This window comes from Sander vitreus, chromosome 10 (genome assembly GCF_031162955.1).
Source record: "Sander vitreus isolate 19-12246 chromosome 10, sanVit1, whole genome shotgun sequence".
NCBI lineage: Eukaryota > Metazoa > Chordata > Actinopteri > Perciformes > Percidae > Sander > Sander vitreus.
This window is the reverse complement of record NC_135864.1, coordinates 28,686,899-28,696,541: the sequence shown is the minus strand read 5'-3', so window position 1 is coordinate 28,696,541 and position 9,643 is coordinate 28,686,899.

Sequence of the window (9,643 nt, the reverse complement as noted above, 5' to 3'; positions counted from 1 at the left end):
TTGTGTTTTTGATCCACACTCCTGCTGCTAACAAAAAAAACGTCCACCACAATCAATCTGCCCGAAGGGATGAAAGTCATTAACATATTGATGTAATGACCCAAAAATATAACACTAGGCCTAAAGAACAGAATATAATCACCCCTGCACTCACACTATGACTCAGGTAACTCTAGCCTGAATCCCACAGTAATCCTGCTCACTAGACTGTAGTAGCTACCGACTTCAGTGACACAGCTGTAATTGGTACATTTGGTATGATTAATCACTACCTAATCAGATTTGCATATATAATGACTTTGGGTCAACCAGTTGTAAGTGCGTGTGCCGTCCAAAATAGAAGAACCATGCTGTGTGTTAATGATGATCAGTCTACTCTGGTCAGCTAGCAGAATCCCTCTCTTGATTCCTGCCATGATTAATGTGTCAGCACAACTGTCTGCTGAGGCAGAACACACTTTTACAAAACTGAAAGTGACCAAAAGCATGAAATCAATGAAGTGTTCTCCAAGTGTTCACTGCAGCAATTGTCCACACCTAACAACTAATTAGACTCATGTCCAGTTCAAAGGAAACACTCACAGCCTCATGTTGTCCGTCTTTGAAAGCCACCAATGGAGTTAGTGAGCTTGGTTTACCATCAAATTATGTTATAGCCCTACCAAAAGTGTGTTGACCATTATCTTAAAAACACTCTGCAGTATGAGTCAGAGGATTCACGCAAAACGTAGAGAAACGTCTCAATGCTTTTGGATTATTGTAACTTCTATTTCTGGTCTCCCCTGAAAGGCTCTCAGCTCAATCAGAATGCATGCTGCTGTTAGCCTTCCAACAGTGAAGAAAACTAAAGCATCACACTAACATTTAGCTCTCTGTACCTACTTGCTGTGCTGTCATAGAATGGAAACACATTCTCATTCCCAAGTCTTCACATACAGAGACGCTTGGTTTGGACCCCTTGGTGTCACGTATACACGTGAAGGGTATTCCAATAGACTTCAACATGTGGTTAATGTTGTAAATTGTTTCTTACATAACCTACATATGTGACTGTTAGTTAACAATGTTATAGACAGGGCTTTAAATTAACTTTTTTAATCATCAGCCAACATGGCTAGTACATTTTTAAAGTTACCAGCCAATCAGATTTTCACTGAATAGATTTAAGCATCCATGTTTCTTAAAAAAATGTGTTTGGGTTGATGGTTGGCAGATAAAATATATACATTTACATTTAATTTACTCTGGAAAAATATCTCCACGTTTTTTATTCCTAACTAACTTTACTACTTAATTTCAGCTCCTCTGGTTTGTTTTCGCGGCCGTCCATTCGTTCGTTTCCAAGCCAAACACACACCAAACCGCCCAAATATCTTGCCGGAAAACAGACCAATCTGCAAACACTGACTTGTCAGATCGTTTCTGCAGCCGGCCGATTAAAAACAGATGCTTCGCTTCATTTATCACCAGCCAATTGGCTCATAACTTTACAATGTTATAACAGCCATAGTTCATTTTTACCGGCATTTGGCAGGTGTCAATTTAAAGCCCTGGTTTTGTATGTAACTTAACTTACATAGGTGAGTTAAAATAAGTCGATGTCAATTGTAGTTTGACATGGGACACAAACAGCGGTCTCCTGGGTGAAAGTCCTGCATTTGTTTGACCCCTCAATCCACCCCGACCTCTTCCTGCCTTCCTTGTGCAAACGCTGAGGGCCACTGCACAAGCTGCAGTATTTGACGAGCTGGGAGTGCGAAAGGGTTGAAAATTAAGATTGAATCACTGTTAACCAAAATGTCTTGCTGATTTTTACCCCTTCATCTTCTCAGGTCAGTGAGCTGCAACAGTTACCAGAGTCCTAGTCTCGAATAGAGTGCGAATCGGGCCGCATTTTTATGTCCGAGCCCGACCCGAGCCCGACACAGTTAAAATCAAATTTTTTTCTCATACTAATGACACGTACGTTTGTTTGTGTGGAAAGCTTGCTTTTATTAAGCAACTGTAGGAAGGCATTCGGAAATGTCAACAGATGAGCAGCGCTTCAGCCCACACAGGGCAACAAGCTCACGTGGCACGCACCTACATAATAAGCTGTTTTCATCATTTCTAAATATCTGTCCAAACCCAGCCCGGCCCGTCGGGTACCGCCTGGTCCCAACGGGTCCCGACGGGCTCGGTTCGGGTCTCCATCCTCTAGTTTCAAATTGCCAGTCCTTCCTCCAGAGCGCTGCGGAGGAGGGTCTGGTTAGTCACACAGCATTCCGGGATGGGATAGGAACGTGCTCTGGTTTATTGGCATTTCTTTGAACCAATCACAATCGTCTTGGGCAGCGCTAAGTGGCATAAAGAGCAAATGCGCCTCTGCAAAATAGCCTCGGGAAGGAATTTGTTTTGGTGGAACGTGTACGTTCAAAAGGTGTTTTAGTGATACAACAGATAGTCTAGCTAGCTGTCTCAATTTACCTTGCAGAGATCTGAGAAAAGGTTAACCATAGTCCTCATAAATCAACCGCAGTTTAAAATGTCAACAAAAAGAAAGCTCAAGGTAATGGCTATCCAGCCTAAATGAGTGAAATCCGGCGGAATTTCCGTCGGCAGCGAAGCAATCCGGGAAGTGGAACGTTGTGGATATAGATTACCCAACCCAGTCTCACAGCAGTTTGTGTAAATGTCACATTATTTTTAATCTATTGATATGTGTTCACGGGGACGTTTTTCTCATTTTTTACTTGGTGGCCAGCACGAAATACCCTACGGGGAAAGGACGCCGAGAGACGGCCGAAAAGGACGCCCCATATGCCGGGAGACGGCCGCTGGGGACGCGCCACAATAACGGGATGGCGGAGATTGGGTTCAGGAAAAACACTACAGGGAAAGGGCGCCTCACATGCCGGGAGACGGCCGCGGGGGACGGCCGCTAGGGACGCGCCACAATAACGGGATGGCGGAGGGGGACGGCCACTGGGGACGCGCCACAATAAGGGGATGGCGAAGGTTGGGTTTAAGAAAAACACTACAGGGAAAGGGCACCTCACATGCCGGGAGACGGCCGCGGGTAGACGGCCGCTGGGGACGCGCAACAATAACGGGACGGTTGTGATTAGGAAGACTACGGGAAACAAAACGCCACACGCAGGACACGATCCACGCGTCCTGTGTTGTTTGACCCATCCACCACCCCGACCAGCCTCCCTACGCGGCTTTTCGGCTTTTTATACTACTCCTTACCATTTTCGTGCTGTGACCACGAAATATGCTTCCCATTGAAATACATTACTTCACATTTTCGTGCTGGCCACCACGTAAAAAAACTAGAAAAACATCCCCGTGAACACGTATCAATAGATTAAAAATAAGGTGACATTTACACGAACTGCCGTGAGACCGGGCTGGATTACCAGAGTCCAAACACAAACTAATGGTGCAATTCCAACTATTCCTTTAACTCATTAGTTGTTACCTGTTATTTAAAATTCTTTCATTTACTGATAAAAACATCTGCTGTCACCTCTGTTGTGTCAAAATAATGATGTAACTTCTCTAAGAGTTAGGCTTTCTTATTAAGATGCCATTATCAACTAATATATTCCAGTGTCTTCCCATCCTGTCAAACAGTGATAAAATAGTCTTTGTATTGTGCTGCATCACACTCACACTCACACATACACATATGTATAGAGTTAAACTCTGAAACACATCCTAATGCAGATCATATCTTGACAGAATTCAATTTCCCATCTGAAATTAAAACCCTTTGCAGGCCTTAATTGCTCTGAAATTGATAGCAGGAAGTGAAGTGGGAGCTGGTGTGGCATGTACTTTCCTTCAATGATGTGGTTGTCTTATTTAGCTGTAATATGAATTTTGTGGATGTTTTAAAACATACAACAGAGAGAGAGAGCAAGTAGTGGGGGAGCTATACCCTTATTAGCTTTTCCTTGAGATTACAGGCAAAAAAGCAGAGCATTTGGCTGAGGCTGTAGTCGAATTAAAAATCTGCCATGGAGTAGGAGATGACGTAGAGAAAATGGCATAGGGCAGAACTAGAGACGAGCTAGTCAGACTAGGAAGGATTAGCCAAAATGGCAGTGTCAGAGAGCCGGCTAACAGGCAGATGACTCGTCTGGGAGAAAGACAGCAGCTTTAAATATGGCAATTATTTCTGTTTCTCTGCATGTATTTCTCTTTATTACATTTTTTATGAAACTTTTGCACACTAACAATTTTTGTCTGCATTGTGTATGTCCTTCGGTTGTGGTTTTTAAGTAAGCCGTTACAGGTTTCTACCAAACACTCCCATGTAATTTGTACTTCAATGTAATTTGTATTTTATGTTATGTGAATCAAATAAACTAAATTAAACTAAATTAACTACAACATCATGAACAACTGTACAGTGTAATGCAACCCAAGCCAGAAGCACTGCAATAAGCTTATGTTCATGTTCTGTTGGGTTGATGTCAGAAATGCTTACTTCTCCTCTATAATAATCTCATTGGTAATGTTCCAGGTCTTAGCTTCTGGCGTTTCCTGAATTATATTGCAATATATTATATAGGGTTAATGACAGTGTGTCCACCTGGCACATCCCAAGGACACTTCCACTCAAGCCATTTAATCAAGTGTAGTAATTAGTCTCCTATTCAGTCTTAAAATCTTCATTTACTTGATTAAAACAAGGGGAGAATAAATTTGCCTGTGAGGTGAGAAAACTTTGCTTGCTTCCAATGCAATTCAACTTGTTTAAACTATTTGCTTGACTAAGGTGGTATTTGATTTCCTATTGATGAGATCAGCAATGTTCATAGAAATAAAATGGATAGAAAAGCCATTTCCATTCAAATCAACGTAGCAGATTGGTCAGAGCAGCAGCCATTTTTATGTGTACCATTGCCATGATAACGTATAAACTTCTGATAATAAGCTGACTTCCAGCAAGTCGCAGAGCTGAGGTTCGCGAGGCAGAGAGCCAGCCGCTAAATGAGTCAGATTAACTTTATGCTTCATCCACACAAAGCACATTGCTATCGCCACGAGTGACAGCTTTGTTCGGCTCGTTTTCTGTGAACGATGTGTCAAGGGGGTAACGTTAAGGCAGAGTTAGCAAGCTAACGTTAGCCAACTAACATCGGCTGGCTGGCTTGCAGGTTCCGCCGTGCTTTTATGCTGCATCGGTTACAGAGAATGAGCTGAATGGAGGGCTGGGTCTAACATTACCCGTCCACCGACCCGTTGCCTCCGGGTCTACCTGTCCCTCCTCACTCCCTGCAACTCCGAGAACATCTCCCGAGCTGCGTCGGGCGGCTCTCTTCCCAACAAGCTGCGACACAGTTTACGGCCCAACTGATGCGTATTGTCACTACGACAACTAACAACAATCACCATTTTGTTGTGTACCAATCAAATGCCCATGGGAAACTGTTCAATGGCCTATGGTTCTGTCTTGTTATGAGACAGTGAGACTCTAGAAAGGCCTGGAATAACATCAGAAACAAGTGGTATTCTTGTATGGAATTGGTGCAGTGTTTTATCTTGTTCTACACAAGGTGAGTTTATCTATATTGTGAACTTTATAAACGAAAGCAATTCAAAGTGTTTTGAATAAGTAAAGCAATATTAAACTACCATGCCCTTACGCACAATGTCAACAAAAGTGAAAAGTAAGTTGTGTATCTACCCTGTGATTCCAAACTGATCCAAAAATGAAATAGGTACTTTCTTGGCTCATGCTACATCCATCTACACCAGTAGTTTTTCATAATTCTGCTGACAGACAAAAATGAAAACATTACCTTCTTGGCGGAGGTAATGACAGATACTGATTGAGACATTTAAAAGATTGTAATATAGCAGAGAAATCAGTTGCAGAGAGTGCAAGGTGTACTTGCATGGCTGATAATGGTGGCTAGGTAGCTAAACCAAAGGTTCCCTCAAAGCAACTTGGGCAAAAACTGAAGGGGCATGGTAAATAAATAAATGGGGGGTCCTACATGTGTAGTTTTTGATTGAGTTTAATAATTTGGGCTTTTTGTTTAAAGCAAACGGCTCAAGGAATGGCAATTCAGTGTGGTTATAATTAGTGATGGCCAAATGAAGCTTCATGAAGCTTGGTAAACCAAAAAAAATGGTTCATGAAGTTTCATTTGGCCATCCCTATAGCTAAAATGCAACACCATGCATTTTGTTAAATCTGTATAGATACAATCTGGATACGAGACGCATTTTAATGCCAGGTGTAATGGGGGCCAACGAAAACGGGTCATATCATTACTTGAAATTGTTGTATGTTAACTGCTAAAATGTGTGTGTGTGTGTGTGTGTGTGTGTGTGTGTGTGTGTGTGTGTATGCCTTAAAGACATCTGTGACTGTAGCTTCTACCTGCATTCTCTCTTAAATTGGGACCTAAATTACTTTTCAAAGCTGTTTAAATGTGAGATTGTAATGCACATTCTGCTGTGAACATTTTGTAGTTGTTTGTCTCAATGTTGAACTCTCATTCTTTAAGAGGCCCCATCTGCTAGTTGCTCAGCAGCCAACAGAATGAAACTTTGTGCTGGCCAAATCCCTAGTGGGGTGCATGTGCAGTTTCAGGTTTCCCTGCTGCAAAACAAGCGTGCACATTCAGCAAAACATACCTGGATAGATCGGATAATTTTTGCTTTTCTGTTACCATAACGAAGCTACTAAAATCAACTTTCACAAAGTGCCTTAAGCTGTGGTTTTGTGTACTCACACAGGTGTATTTCCAGTACTTGTAATGGATTCCCCCATTTATGCACAGCTCTGCGCGTGCCCTGTGGGTATTCCCTTAAAGATCTCTGTTTAACAAGACAACAGTGTTTAATAAGGGTGAGGGGTAGCAGATTGGTCAGAGCAGCAGCCATTTTTATGTGTACCATTGCCATGATAACGTATAAACTTCTGATAATAAGCTGACTTCCAGCAAGTCGCAGAGCTGAGGTTCGCGAGGCAGAGAGCCAGCCGCTAAATGAGTCAGATTAACTTTATGCTTCATCCACACAAAGCACATTGCTATCGCCACGAGTGACAGCTTTGTTCGGCTCGTTTTCTGTGAACGATGTGTCAAGGGGGTAACGTTAAGGCAGAGTTAGCAAGCTAACGTTAGCCAACTAACATCGGCTGGCTGGCTTGCAGGTTCCGCCGTGCTTTTATGCTGCATCGGTTACAGAGAATGAGCTGAATGGAGGGCTGGGTCTAACATTACCCGTCCCACCGACCCGTTGCCTCCGGGTCTACCTGTCCCTCCTCACTCCCTGCAACTCCGAGAACATCTCCCGAGCTGCGTCGGGCGGCTCTCTTCCCAACAAGCTGCGACACAGTTTACGGCCCAACTGATGCGTATTGTCACTACGACAACTAACAACAATCACCATTTTGTTGTGTACCAATCAAATGCCCATGGGAAACTGTTCAATGGCCTATGGTTCTGTCTTGTTATGAGACAGTGAGACTCTAGAAAGGCCTGGAATAACATCAGAAACAAGTGGTATTCTTGTATGGAATTGGTGCAGTGTTTTATCTTGTTCTACACAAGGTGAGTTTATCTATATTGTGAACTTTATAAACGAAAGCAATTCAAAGTGTTTTTGAATAAGTAAAGCAATATTAAACTACCATGCCCTTACGCACAATGTCAACAAAAGTGAAAAGTAAGTTGTGTATCTACCCTGTGATTCCAAACTGATCCAAAAATGAAATAGGTACTTTCTTGGCTCATGCTACATCCATCTACACCAGTAGTTTTTCATAATTCTGCTGACAGACAAAAATGAAAACATTACCTTCTTGGCGGAGGTAATGACAGATACTGATTGAGACATTTAAAAGATTGTAATATAGCAGAGAAATCAGTTGCAGAGAGTGCAAGGTGTACTTGCATGGCTGATAATGGTGGCTAGGTAGCTAAACCAAAGGTTCCCTCAAAGCAACTTGGGCAAAAACTGAAGGGGCATGGTAAATAAATAAATGGGGGGTCCTACATGTGTAGTTTTTGATTGAGTTTAATAATTTGGGCTTTTTGTTTAAAGCAAACGGCTCAAGGAATGGCAATTCAGTGTGGTTATAATTAGTGATGGCCAAATGAAGCTTCATGAAGCTTGGTAAACCAAAAAAAATGGTTCATGAAGTTTCATTTGGCCATCCCTATAGCTAAAATGCAACACCATGCATTTTGTTAAATCTGTATAGATACAATCTGGATACGAGACGCATTTTAATGCCAGGTGTAATGGGGCCAACGAAAACGGGTCATATCATTACTTGAAATTGTTGTATGTTAACTGCTAAAATGTGTGTGTGTGTGTGTGTGTGTGTGTGTGTGTGTGTGTGTGTGTATGCCTTAAAGACATCTGTGACTGTAGCTTCTACCTGCATTCTCTCTTAAATTGGGACCTAAATTACTTTTCAAAGCTGTTTAAATGTGAGATTGTAATGCACATTCTGCTGTGAACATTTTGTAGTTGTTTGTCTCAATGTTGAACTCTCATTCTTTAAGAGGCCCCATCTGCTAGTTGCTCAGCAGCCAACAGAATGAAACTTTGTGCTGGCCAAATCCCTAGTGGGGTGCATGTGCAGTTTCAGGTTTCCCTGCTGCAAAACAAGCGTGCACATTCAGCAAAACATACCTGGATAGATCGGATAATTTTTGCTTTTCTGTTACCATAACGAAGCTACTAAAATCAACTTTCACAAAGTGCCTTAAGCTGTGGTTTTGTGTACTCACACAGGTGTATTTCCAGTACTTGTAATGGATTCCCCATTTATGCACAGCTCTGCGCGTGCCCTGTGGGTATTCCCCTTAAAGATCTCTGTTTAACAAGACAACAGTGTTTAATAAGGGTGAGGGGTTGAGTGTCATATTAATGTGTGTCACCCTCAGGCTTTGCTATTGGGGATTTGAAAATGCAGCGGAAAGTAGCATCAGATTGTCAGCGAGGAAACCTTGTATCGCCACAAAGTAAGGTTTTTCCACCCGCAGGTTAAATGTGTCATTCTTTCCTATCTTGTGTGTAATTTAATACACAGTACTTCTTGAATATCTTGAATATCAATATTTGCTTGCTACCAGGGTCATGAAGCATGATCTGCTCCTGAGAAACAGTAATAAGGTAGATATCATTATATATTAAAGACGTTTGTAGAATATACAGTCATCATATAAAATAGTGCCTCAGGCTTTTCAATATGTAATGCTCAACTTTTCACGGCACTAAAGCAGAAATGAATGTTGCTGATTCAGGGAGATGATATTTGTGTGAGAGCTGGTATTTGGCATCTGCACATTGGGATACTGTGTGTGTGTGTGTGTGTGTGTGTGTGTGTGTGTGTGTGTGTGTGTGTATTTTTTAATATGCTGGTGTTTGTGTGTGTCGGCCAATCGAGTTTTAACTGCTTTACAATGCTGATCCCCACCTGAGTAATGATTTTCCTAATGTATGTTTTAAGCCACAGGTTTCCAACAAATTATTCACAGTAGGCACAAATACACACAATGCTCTAACAAGTCAGCAGCTGAAAGACTATAAATCAGCTTTTTCCTATGCTGAGCATTACAGAAGTGGCTTATCTCAAAATACCTCACAAACAAAAAAATAACAGGACAAAGAAACACTTAACGGA